The sequence below is a fragment of the Hyla sarda genome, chromosome 7 (assembly GCF_029499605.1).
Source record: "Hyla sarda isolate aHylSar1 chromosome 7, aHylSar1.hap1, whole genome shotgun sequence".
Classification (NCBI taxonomy): Eukaryota; Metazoa; Chordata; class Amphibia; order Anura; family Hylidae; genus Hyla; species Hyla sarda.
Window position 1 is genome coordinate 151,838,767 of NC_079195.1, and position 13,106 is coordinate 151,851,872.

At 41.7% G+C, this 13,106-nt stretch overlaps 1 protein-coding gene across 2 annotated transcripts in view; it reads left to right on the forward strand.

Annotated features, from left to right (window-relative positions):
• The window catches only part of LOC130282579 (rap1 GTPase-GDP dissociation stimulator 1-A-like), a 475,415-nt gene that overhangs the window by 134,143 nt on the left and 328,166 nt on the right, over positions 1 to 13,106 (forward strand). The window lies entirely within an intron of this gene.

Below are 13,106 nucleotides of genomic sequence, written 5' to 3' on the forward strand. Positions count from 1 at the left end.
TTTATTTTCCTCCCCAACAAGGATTAGGAAGGAAAAACTGGGCAACGCTGGGTACTCAGCTAGTAAAAAAAAAAAAAATCACCCTTTTTTTTCCAATAAAAAAAAAACGTATTTGGTATCGCCACATGAGTAATTGTTCAAACTATTGAAATATAATGTTTATGATCTGGCACAGTAAACGGTGTAAGTGTAAAAAATACCAAACTCTAAAATTACAGATTTTTAACCCTTGGCGATGAAGCCCTGTCACGATTCGGCTCACAGGTAGTGGATCCTCTGTGTCAGCGAGGGATTGGCGTGGACCGTGCTAGTGGACCGGTTCTAAGAGGCTACTGGTTTTCACCAGAGCCCGCCGCAAAGCGGGATGGTCTTGCTGCGGCAGTAGCAACCAGGTCGTATCCACTAGCAACGGCTCAACCTCGCTGACTGCTGAGAAGGCGTGGGACAGAAGGACTAGGCAGAGGCAAGGTCAGACGTAGCAGAAGGTCGGGGGCAGGCGGCAAGGTTCGTAGTCAGGATGGATAGCAGAAGTTCAGGTAACACAGGCTTTGGACACACTAAACGCTTTCACTGGCACAAGGCAACAAGATCCGGCAAGGGAGTGCAAGGGAGGAGATCAGATATAGCCAGGGAGCAGGTGGAAGCCAATTAAGCTAATTGGGCCAGGCACCAATCATTGGTGCACTGGCCCTTTAAGTCTCAGAGAGCTGGCGCGCGCGCGCCCTAGAGAGCGGAGCCGCGCGCGCCAGCACATGACAGCAGGGGACCGGGACGGGTAAGTGACCTGGGATGCGATTCGCGAGCGGGCGCGTCCCGCTGTGCGAATCGCATCCCCGACGGCCATGACAGTGCAGCGCTCCCGGTCAGCGGGACCGACCGGGGCGCTGCAGGGAGAGAGACGCCGTGAGCGCTCCGGGGAGGAGCGGGGACCCGGAGCGCTAGGCGTAACAAGCCCATTTTAACCTTAAGGGCTAGGTCATTTTTTGCAAATCTGCCCACTGTCATTTTAACCCCTTAACGACCACGGACGTAAATGTACGTCCTGGTTTGGCGGGACTTCCCACAAAATAATGGTCATTTTTACCAGAAATTGTACAGTGTGAAAACGAAACCCTCAAAAATGTACAAAATTGTGGTTTTCATTTAAATTTCCTCCCTAAAAAAATATATTTTTGGGTTTGCCGTACAATTTACGGTAAAATCAGAGGTTTCAAAGTACAACTGGTCATGCAAAAAACAAGCCCTTAGATGGGTCTATAGATGGAAATATAAAAGAGTTATGAATTTTAGAAGGCGAGGAGGAAAAAACGAAAATGCAAAAGTAAAATTGGCCTGGTCCTTTAAGGGGTACTCCGGTGCTTAAACATCTTATCCCCTATCCAAAGGATAGGGGGTAAGATGCCTGATCGCAGGAGTCCCACCGCTGGGGACCCTCGTGATCTTGCACGCGGCACCCCATTTGTAATCAGTCCCCGGAGCGTGTTCGCTCCGGGTCTGATTAGCGGCGACCACAGGGCCGACGGCGTGTGACGTCATGCTCCGCCCCTCAATGCAAGCCTATGTGAGAGGGCGTGATAGCTGTCACGCCCCCCACCCACAGACTTGCATTGAGGGGCGGAGCGTGAGTTCACACGGGGGCGGAGGCGTGACATCACACGCCGCTGGCCCCGTGGTCGACAGTAATCAGACCCGGAGCGAACATGCTCCGGGGACTGATTACAAACGGGGTGCCGTGTGCAAGATCACGGGGGTCCCCAGCGGCAAGACTCCTGCGATCAGGCATCTTTGGATAGGGGATAAGATGTTTATGCACCGGAGTACCCCTTTAAGGTGAAAATGGACTTGGTCCTTAAGGGGTTAAAGCATTAATAACTCTGGGATGCTTTATTTCATGAATTTGATTCTGAGATTATTTTTTCGTGACATATTCTACTTTATGTTAGTGGTAAATTTTCATTGATACTTGCATCCAAAATTCCAAAATGTCTTGCATCCAAAATTCCAAAATGTCATGAAAAATTTGAACATTTTTTATTTTTCTAACTTTGAAGCTCTCTGCTTGTAAGGAAAATGGAGGTTCCTAATTAATTATATATTGATTCCCATATACAATATGTCTACTTTATGTCTGCATCATAAAGTTGAAATGTATTTACTTTTTGAAGACATCAGAGCGCTTCAAAGTTTAGCAGCAATTTAAAAATTTTTCACAAGAATTTCAAAATTATAATTTTTTAGGGATTAGTTCGGTTTTGAAGTGAATTTGAGGGTCGTTATGTTTGAAGTACCTTATAATGGACCCCATTATGAAAACTGCACCCCTCAAAGTATTCAAAATGACATTCAGAAAGTTTGTTAACCCTTTAGGTGTTTCACAGGAATAGCAGCAATGTGGAGGAGAACATTTAAGATCTTCATTATTTACACTAATATGTTATTGTAGACCCATTTTTTTCTTAAGTTTTACAAGGGGTAAAAGGAGAAATTCCTCTCAAAATTTGTAACCCAATTTCTCCCGAGTAAGGAAACACCTCATATGTGTATGTTAAGTGTTCGGTGGGCGCAGTAGAGGGCTCAGAAAGGAAGGAGCGACATTGGGCTTTTGGAGAGCGAATTTTACTGAAATGGTTTTTGGGGGGCATGTCACATTTAGAAGGCCCCCTTGGTGCCAAAACAGCAAAAAAAAAAACACATGGCAAACTATTTGGGAAACTACACGCCTCAAGGAATTTAAAAAGGGGTATAGTGATCCTTAACAACCCACAGGTGATTGACTAATTTTCACTAAGGTTGGTTTCACTAAGGTTTCACTAGTGATTCACTAATTTTCACATGAAAATGAAAAATTTGATTTTTTCATTAAACTGCTGGTGTTTACCCCCCAAGAGGTATATGACAAATTTCCGCTAAAATTGGACATTTGATTTTTTTTCACAAAAATGCTGATGTTACCCCAAAATTTTCATTTTCACAAGGGGCAATAGGAGAAAATGCCCCCCAAAATTTGTAACCCCATTTATGGAAATTATTGAAGTATGGAAATTCCCTATATGTGGAAGTGCTCTGGGAGAACACTACAATGCTCAGGATAGAAGCAGCTCCGTTGGGCTTTTGGAAAGAGAATGTGTTTGGAATTGAAGGCCATGTGTGTTTACAAAGCCCCCATGGTGCCAGAACAGTGGACCCCCCACATGTGATTCCCATTTTGTAAAATACACACCTCGCGTAATGTAGTAAGGGGTGCAGTGAGCATTTACACCCCACAGGTGTCTGACAGAGTTTTGGAACAGTGGTCCGTGAAAATGAAAAATTTTATTTTTCATTTGCACAGCCCACTGTTCCAAAGATCTGACAAATGCCAGTAGGGTGTAAATGCTCACTGCACCCCTTATTAAATTCTGTAAGGGGTGTAGTTTCCAAAATGGGGTCACATGTGGGGTGTCCACTGTTCTGTGTGTGCAGCAATACTGATAGATGGCTTATAGGAAAGTAGGGTCAATGTGGATAACCAAGGGTCATTTATTTCAGAACAACGCGTTTCAACGCCGGAGCAGGCGTCTTCCTCAGGTTCCTCTGTGGTGTATGCAGAGGTAAGAAACACTTCCCGTTTGGAGAAATTTTTTGTGGCAGTACAACTTCAGCTGCGTCAAAAGCATATGACGAGTGGGAATGTTAGGAGACAGCCAAGAGGCAAATAGACATCGCAAGGCCACTAGCACTACCACATGAATCAATTGGGGGACCTTGGGGAGATGAGAATTATCTTGGTCAGTAGTGTTTTTCACAGTACACATCCCTCTCTGCTTCCAGCTTGTGTGGTGTAAAGAAGGTTCTAATACTACTGTGCGAGACTGGTGTGCGAATTTTCGCATATGCAAATTTTTACATATGCGAAAATAAAGCGAGACTATTACGAATATGCGAATATTCGTCCATATATTCGCGAATATTCGCGAATTCGAATATGGCCTATGCCGCTCAACACTATTGGTCAGGTGGGCGGAATTGATGGAAGAGTAAAGAACGCGGATTATATTGGAGTGTAAGTTTCCATGTGTTGTGTATGTAGTCGAACCATGTGCCAGTAGTCCACAGTCTTGGGACACGTCCATACCCCATGCCATGTGTTAGTCAGGGGGGGTTGCGCATTTGGGACATGCTGTAATTCTATCGGGGAAGCTAGGAGAGGGGAGAATATTAAACCTGTATAGCGCCTTATGAACTAGTTTAAAATAGGTTTCCCTCCATCTCTCATTTATCACAGTTTTTCTCACTTTATGCCAACCCTGTATAATACACTCGGAAATATCCTCCTCTGGAATCCAGCTGGACCACGAGGTAAATAGGGAATCTGGATCCAGTTTGAGGAGGGTTTTTTTTTATGATGGGGTATAGAATTGAGATGGTAGTTTTGCGGGAAGAGGAACCTATAAGATTGTCTAGTGCGTGAAAGGAGCTTCGTTAGTCAAATCCCGTAGTCTGAGTCTGCAAAAGCAATATATTTGATTTAAGTATAATAGGTGAGAAGCAGTGAGTCGATAGGAAGAGAGTAATGCGTTAGGTGACAACCAGCTTTTGGCAGAGCGATCTATTAAGTGTTACGCTGTCGATAACCCCTTGGTAGCCCAAAGGTCTAGGACATGTGATGGGATACCCGGGGGAAAGACTGGATGACCCTTGAATGGGAAATGCTTGGACATTAAAAAGGGAAGATGGAATAGCTTACGCACCTCCCTCCATGGCACAATCGTGTCCCGCAAAAGAACCGAATGTCTCACTTTAGAGGGCAATTTCGAATAAGGCGTGTGCAATAGAGCAGAAAGACGCCAGGGTGAAGCTCAATCGCTTTCCAGGACGGTTATGGCGAGGAAGAATGACGAATGAACCCAGTCCACCACAAAACGGAAGAGACAAGCTAGATTATAGCCTCAAATATTGGGGAAATTTAGCCCACCCTCCATTTTACTCAGCATTAACTTTCTTAGTGCTATTCTTGGCCTTTTGTTCGCCCATATAAATTTGGTGAAAGCAGATTGCAGTTGTTCAATATCAGTGTGGTGTAAAAGAAGTGGTAATGTTTGTAAAGGGTAGAGAAGACGAGAGAAGCTGATCATTTTAACTAAATGACACCTCCCCATCAAAGAAAGAGGCAGACCCATCCATTTTCTAAGTTCAGCTTGCATTTTCTGAAAGAGAGGGGGGTAATTCAGCCTGTATAGGGTATCTGGTGTTTTGCCTATGTGAATGACCAGGTAAGTGATCGAGGCAGGCGCAACTTTTATCCCCGTGTTGGGAACCAAATGAGTCCATCGAGGGTGGGAGGAGCCCAAATGAAGAATTTCTGATTTTGAATTGTTTATTTTATAGCCCGAGAAAGTACACTTTGCAAGGACTGTCCCGGCGCATTCATAAAAAGTAGGATATCATCCACGAACATTGTTAGTTTAGTTCCTTCCTGTCCGTTTTAATACCTTCAAACAGGTTCGAGGTCAGTAAGTGTCGTGCCAGCGGTTCTATTGCAAGGCCAAATAAAAGGGGAGAGAGTGGGCAGCCTTGTCTAGTTCCCTTACATAGAGCGAAAGGGGCAGAGAGGATCCCTGGAGTATTAATCCTAGCTTTAGGTGCCAAATAGAGGCCCGAAATATAGTCCCTAAATTGACCCTGAATCCCAAACCGGTCCAACACCAGTCCCAACCAGACCCATTTGATATTATCAAAGGCCTTCTCGGCATCCAATGTGACCAAGGCTGGCATATCATCTGGATGGAGCTGGTGATGTAGTCTGTCTAAAACCACCATAACTGTCCTTATGTTCATGGTGGCTGACCAGTTTTTGATGAAACCAACCTTGTGGCAAACTACAAGCGTTGGCATAAGGCTGGACAGTCGATCAGCTAAGATTTTGGAGAGGAGTTTAATATCCTGATTGATCAGGGAGATCGGCGATAGGAGTTAGGGTCACTAGTGTCTTTACCGGGTTTAAGCAAAACTTTACCATAGGCCATAGAGGCATCAGTGGACACCCTTCCCGTGGATAAAAAAACAGAAAAAACTAGTGTTGCTCGCGAATATTCGCAATGCGAATTTTATTCGCAAATATCGCATATTCGCGAATTCGCGAATATTCACGAATATAGCACTATATATTCGTAATTACGAATATTCGTTTTTTTTTGTTTGTTTTTTCACAGTACACATCACAGTGATCATCCCTCTTGCGAATTTTCGCATATACGAAAATTAGCATATGCTAATTTTCGCATATGCAAATTTTCCCTTATACTCATTTAGTATATGCTAATTTTCGCATATGTTAATTTTCGCATTTGCGAATTTTCACATATGCGAAAATAAAACGAGAATATTATGAATATGCAAATATTCACAAATTCGAATATGGCCTATGCTGCTCAACACTAGAAAAAACATCACATAGTACTGGTGATAGCTAGGGGAGCAGTGCCTTATAAAATTCCGCTGGATATCCGTCAGGGCCCGTGGATTTATTATTGTTTAGGGAGCGAATAGTGGTTTGGATTTCTTCCACAGAAACAGGGGCATTTAAAAAGTCTTTTTGCTCAGCAGAGAGACGAGGAAGGTTGAGAGTATTTAAGAATGTCATGCCTTCCTCAACATTGGATGAAGTGTCTTTGTATAGGTTCGCATAGAAATCCGCTAGCGCTTTATTAATGCCGTTAGGGTCCGAGTAAACTGTTCCCCCCTCCCCCCTCAGTTTGGTGATATGCGTCAGTTGACGGCGACCTTTCGCAAGGTTCGCCAGCAAGCGACCCGCCTTATTACTTTATCGGAAAAGGTCTGCCTCATAATGGGATCTGGTTAGCCTCTCCCTTCTTTCTAACCACAATTCAAACTGAGCCCTGGCCATTTTCCATGCGTTTGTTTCGGTGTGGGAGGGATGTTGCTGAAGGGCCAGTCCTGACTATGTGTGGCACTACAACTGAGTTAAAGTCTACCCCTATGATCTTTAAGGGTGTGCCGTCAGCGTGTAGTCGAGCAGGGATGTCCCCAAAAAAATAGGCGGTTTTCCCCATTTGGCGCATAAATATTATAAATACTAAACACTTCCCCGTTATGTTCCAAGTGAAGGTGAGATATTCTGCCCTCTGTGTCCGTGACATTGGATAGGAGCGTGAAAGGAAAGAATTTATTAATCAATGTTAGGACACCCGCCTTCCCTCCTATTGCCGGGGAACCATAAACCTGCCCCACCCACTGCTGCTGCATTCGAAATAATTCTTCCTCCGCTAAGTGGGTCTCCTGTAGTAAGACTATATCAGCGTGCGATTTTTTCAAATAGTGGAGTATCATTCTACGTTTATGAGGGGAGCGGAGACCATGTACATTCCATGAGACAAAATTAGGCATTATATAAAGTATCTTCAAAGGTGCTAGGCAGGGCTAAGAAGAATATGGGATCAACCAGAGCAGCAGCAGTGGATCACGCAGAATACAATACCTGTGTAAAAGAAATTGGTTAGCAACATCAATGAAAGTTCAATTTTAACCTCATCGCTCCACAGAACTTGTTTCCAAAATGCATCAGGCTTGTCTATATGTTCATTTGCAAAGGTCAAATGCTGATTTTTGTGGTGAGGACGTAAAAGAGGTTTTCTTCTGATGACTCTTCCATGAAGACCATATTTGTACAAGTATCTCTTTAAAGTGGAATTGTGTACCACAACTCCAGTGTCGGCCAGATCTTTCTGGAGGGATTGTGCAGTCAAACATGGGTTTTGAATTGTTTTTCTCACAATCCTGCAAGCTGTTCTGTCTGATATTTTTCTTGGTCTTCCATATCTTGCTTTAACTTCCACTGTTCCTGATGACTGCCGTTTCTTAATTACATTCCGAACAGAGGATATTGACATCTGAAAACGTTTTGCTATCTTCTTATAGCCTTCTCCAGCTTTGTGAGCGTCAACTATTTTCAGTTTCAGATTTCTAGACAACTGCTTAGGAGAACCCATGGTGCTGATTGTTGGGGCAAGGTCAGATGAGTCTGGGCATTTAAAACCTTTGAGATTGACATCACCTGGTCTTCCCAGGGGCCAGTGCATGCTATAAATCCTGCAGTGTGCCCAAACTTTTGCAGACGCCATTTTTTTGTTTTCTGTTATTTTGAAAGTGTAAATGATGGAAATAAAATCTAACTTTTGTTGACATATTATAAAAATGTCTAATCTGTAATTTGATGCCTTTTGGAGATTTTTCCATCTTTCCTTGGCTTCTTTATGCACATTAATACAAATTTTTACCTGGGGTGCCCAAACTTTTGATCCCCACTGTATATGGCAACATTAACTCAAAAACCCAACCATTCGTTAGCCTGCATGGAGTCTGAAAAAAAAAAAAAACTTTATCCTTAAAATTTACTCTTAATCTAGCTGGGAAAAGGACAGAAAAACCAATATTAGCCAGGTGCAATCTTTTCCTGACATCCCTTTAGGAGGCCTGTGCCACTTGAGTCTCCCTAGAGAAGTCAGGATACAATGATAGCCTAGAGCTATTGTATGCTAAATCCGGCATGTTCCTCGCCCGTCTCAACAATAAGTTTCTATCTGCGGATAGCAAAACTTTCATTAACATAATCCTAGGGGGGGGGGGGGAGCCTGGAGGAGGACGTTTTCCAGGAATTCGGTGGGCTCTTTCAATTTTAAACAAATTTGAGAATTTGATGTCTCCACATGTCTCTTTAATCCACTTTTCACAAAACTCTGCTGGAAAGTCTCCCTCAACTCCCTCCGTTAGTCCAATCAGCCTAATATTCGAGCAACTGGATTTATCCGACATGTCAATTATCTTCTTTTTTAGTGTGGCATTTTTCTCATTAAAGGGGTACTCCGGTGGAATGTTTTTTTTTTTTTAATCAACTGGGGCCAGAAAGTTAAACAGATTTGCAAATTACTTCTATTAAAAAAAACTTAATCCTTCCAGTACTTATTAGCTGCTGAATACTACAAAGGAAATTATTTTCTTTTTGGAATACAGAGCTCTCTGCTGACATCATGACCTCAGTGCTCTCTGCTAACTCCTCTGTCCATTTTAAGAACTGTCCAGAGTAGGAGAAAATCCCCATAAAAAACATATGCTGCTCTGGACAGTTCCTAAAATGGACAGAGATGTCAGCAGAGAGAACAGTGGTCATGATGTCAGCAGAGAGCACTGTGTTCCAAAAAGAAAATAATTTCTTCTGTAGTATTCAGCAGCTAATAAGTACTGGAAGGATTAAGATTTTTTAATTGAAGTAATTTACAAATCTGTTTAACTTTCTATCACCAGTTGATAAAAAAAAAAAAAGTTTTCCACTGGAGTACCCCTTTAAGTTTTTCTGTTTTAGTTTTTACCAGGCCAACTTCAGCTTTAATATCAGGTATATCCTTTTCTATCTCAGTCACTCTCTTATTTTATTAAGGTTGTCCCAAATGAAGGATACTTTACTTGATAGTGACCCCATCTGGGCGGCTAAGTCTTTAAGTCCTTCATTACATTGCTTTAGTTCACTTAATATATTTTGCAGTGTCTGGTTATTTAACTGCTTCTGTCTCTCACCCTCTCCCTCCTCTTGCGTTAATAACTCTCATCTTGAGCCCGTCTTATTCTTTAATGGGGAGGGACCTTTATTTTTATGATTAGCTGATGGGAAGTTCCAGATTTTATCCAACTTTCCTGTTTTCAATTTCTCTTTCTCTTTAATTGGACTATTTCCTGAGCATCTTTTAGGCGCCATATTACCTCCGCACTACTCAGTTTTCCAGATATGCACTATCACAAACCAAAAGCAGGGAGAGATGAAAAGGAAAAACGGATGTACTTTTTATCTTCTGGTATTCTTCCACCCCCTTTGAACGTCAGGTCAGAGACATAAAAACACCAGGCACCACGCTTCAGGCAGTCCTCCTAGAGCCGTTTAAATGTAGCCTAGAAGCAAACAGTGGAATAATTAAAAACTTGCCATACTATATCGTCACATTTAGTTCCAGAACCACGTCTGCTTCCCTGTTGCTAACTCATAGTATCTCCGTATATTCTTTCATGGGGGAGTGTTATTTTAATCCACTATTTTCATTACAGAAGATACAACAAACAGCCATTAATATCCAAAGCACCCATAAGGGCTTCTAATAGAGCCAGCAACTTAGAAAGAAAAGGTCAAACACATGATTTACCCCACAGTCTCCTGTCCTCTTCTCTCTCCGGGCAATAACATCGGGGTCCCCATTTCTCACTCTAGGGGCCCGATACATGCACCAGGCAGGCTGCAGCTCTCATGCTATTTTGTGGTATGGGACGAAGACAGGCGGCGCCCTCATATCCCACCTGAACGGCGCTCAACCTTCTACTGCCCGGGGCTTCTCAGCCAGATGCCTTCCGAGGAGATTCTCCACATGTTTCTCAAAGCAGTAGCTACCTTCTATATTTGTCCACTCCCCGCCACTGTTCACAACATTCCAGCGTCTCACACCTGTGCACTCTGGTCGGCGCCTGAGGCGCCTGGATATACGTCACCTCACGTGACCAGCTCCAGCAGCAAACACTTCCGTGGCACGGCTCAGCTCACAGGACTCCGGCAAGCCCTCTCAACATCCTATCCAGGACGCAACCAAAGGGGAACTGCTCCACATAGTCCGGTCCAAAAGCCTCAAACCCATGGCGGAGTCGGGGGGAGTTCAGGTCGGAGGGAGAGGTGTAGAGGAAGGAGAGGAGGCTCAGCACGTCATGCCGTCATTACGTCCCAAGACTGCCTATTTATTGATTTTGGCTGATGTCGCTACCAGTCCTGTATTGTGACTGAATTGTTGCTTTTCATATCTCATTGCAGTCACCGTGTAACAGGATTCCCCCTCTATCTTACTTGATTTTATCACTGTTTTTACAGTGCTGGTGTTAAAGGTCCGATACTTCTTTCCCTGCGATACCGCCTCACACACACTCTATCTTTGTATTAGTGTGTATCCATATTTTATTACTTGCTATTTTATATTTTCCCTATGTGGATTACTCATCCTAACTTTTATGTGGGTTTACCATTTATTTTTATTAGTTTGTTTCATTTTATATATTAACGCTTCCGGAGCACTTCTGAATGGTGTGACCCAAAACTACTAGTATCTGGTTGTGTATATAATGCATGCCAGTTTTATTTTGAAATGCTCCTGTGCATTACTCCAATAAAGCTCTCCAATATTCTTATTGACAATTGACGTACTGTCATCATCATCATCTGGCTGAGGAATCGCTGCCGGAGAAGTTACAGTTTTTCTCTCTTTACTATTGTGAACATAGGGGTAATGACCACTCGTATCATAATAAAGAATGACAAAATTTTGTATAGGAAGGATGTAAATGTGAAACCCTCAATCATTCAATTTAGTGGGACTAAGACTCTTGAACGGTAAATATGAATCAGTAATGGGAATTTCTATTCACATCACTGGCCGGCCAGGAGTTCATAGCTGAGAATAAAGTTAAAAAGTAGTAAAAATAAAACACACTTTATAAAACACATTATTTAACAAAAATTATATTACAATACACAAAATTAATTTATTAATTTAAAAAATATATATTATTTTTACAATTACATGGCCCCTTTATAAACTTTGAATATTGTCGGTTACATGTTTATGTCCCTCCACGCTTACATAAATTGGTCCCTGATTGAAAATTAATAAAAACGTGATTCTAAAAAATATAAATTTCATTCCCTACAATTTTTTCCAGCCCTACTGCAGTTCCAGTTTTTATTACAATTCTCTCTCGCTTGGGTGATGACTTGTTCATAGGTTATCCCGATAAGGACTCATTTTGGCCTTAAAGGGGTACTCGAGAAAAAAGAAATACATATATAATACTAGGTTTCCACTTTTTTTTTACACCTGAAATAATATATATTTCATTCCCTACAATTTTCCCAGCCCTACTACCTCACTTTATTTAAAAAAAAAAATTTGTACCCAACAAATTTCTAAAAAAAAAAAAACACGGCCGCAAGAAAACTGCCAAAGGGGCCAAAAATGCAATTTCCACATAAAGGTAAAAACACCAGAAAAATTGCCAATAATGCCTGCATTTTTTCCTGTTTTTACTTTTATTTTTTTTTTACCTTTATGTGGAAATTGCATTTTTGGCCCTTTGGCAGTTTTCCTGCGGCCGTATTTTTTACAAATTTGTTGGGTAAAAAAAATAAAAAAAGTTAAATAAAGTGATGCAGTAGGGCTGGAAAAAAAATGGAGGGAATGAAATTTATATTTTTTCAGGTGTTAAAAAAAAAGTGGAAAAATAGTATTATATATGTATTTTTTTTCTCGAGTACCCCTTTCAAGCCAAAATGAGTCCTTACCAGGATAACCTATGAACAAGTAATCACCCAAGTGAGAGAGAATATTGTAATAAAAACTGGAACTTCAGAAGCAAAAACATCAATAATTTTTGGCCCATATCCTGAGGCAGAAGAGCAGCAATGATTCAATTGATTAGCTTTCACAATGAGATTTCACAATATATAGACATTAATATAATCATAATTATTACTATTATATATTCAAGTTATTACTTGGGGAGTAAGACTCAAAATGGGGAGACATAAGCTTGCTGGAAGAAGAATTTTAAGCTTGTGGCAGATTATCCGTAATTCATTTAGAAGTCTGTTGTAGTAAACTTGTATTTACAAGCAGTAGGGATATAATATAGCACCCTATAATCACTAAACAAATATATATATATATATATATATATATATATATACAGCAACAGAAGAATGCAGCAGCACACTGCCAGCACAAGGATATAGGTGAAACATGAACATGCAGATGAAACATGGAGAGCTATACAGCTATGGTGTAATAGATGCAAATGTGAAACTATGAGATAGTGAGGCACTTAGCTCGCAAATTTGTCTCCGCCGGCGGTCAAATAGCTTGGACCGTCCCACCGCGATAAGGTGGCCTCATTGGGACGGACCCTACACTGTGAATATGCCTCTGTGTGAACAGTTCAGTAAGCATGGCAGGATTAACAGACTGTATTATATTGAATAACACACTTATACCATCCAATGTACAATGTAGTAAATGTTCTTATAGAGC